A 724-nucleotide genomic window follows, 5' to 3' on the forward strand; every position below is an offset into this window, starting at 1 on the left:
GTCAATCCAAAAGCCAGACGTCGGAATTGGTACAAACGGCCGCACGCTTCAAATGCAGTGAAAGGCCGATCATTCATTCGAAGGGGTACCTGGTGGTATGCGCTTCGAAAATCTATTGTGCTGAAAATAGAATTTTTGGACACGTTAGAAACAATTTCCTCGAGATTAGGGAGAGGATACGCGTCAAGGTGTGTATATCGATTGATGGTTTGCGGGTAATCAATTACCATTCGCTTCTTGTGATTATCGCTCTTTACAACGAAAGCTTGAGCCCTCTATGGAGACCGACTCTCCTCAATAATTTCGTCAGCAAGTAGTTTTTCAATTTCTTTTCTCATGAAATCAGAGTCTTCCAGAGAATGCTTCCGAGATTTGGTGACTATGGGTTTTATATCTTTAGTTAGGAATTCAAAAAGGGGAGGAGGTTCTATCTTCGTTGGACTCAGGAACTGATTGTCAATGGAGGTTTAGTTCCACCAAAAGAGACTCTGAGCTCTGAATGCTGTTTTAATAGATCATGCCCCACAATAATGTTAGCACACAAATCGGGTATAACACTGAGTTTTGTTTTAGCATAATGGTGACCTAACAGCTCCAAGTGAGCTACACAGTAATTCGAAATAGACTTACTTAAAGATGTTGAAGCCATAGAAACACTACCAGTAGTGGGGTACATTGTTAGCTTACAGTTATCTGCAAAGCGCTGTGATATGAATGTCTCTGA

The sequence above is a fragment of the Halyomorpha halys genome, unplaced genomic scaffold, assembly GCF_000696795.3.
Source record: "Halyomorpha halys isolate HHAL.00 unplaced genomic scaffold, Hhal_1.1 Scaffold461.1, whole genome shotgun sequence".
Taxonomy (NCBI): domain Eukaryota; kingdom Metazoa; phylum Arthropoda; class Insecta; order Hemiptera; family Pentatomidae; genus Halyomorpha; species Halyomorpha halys.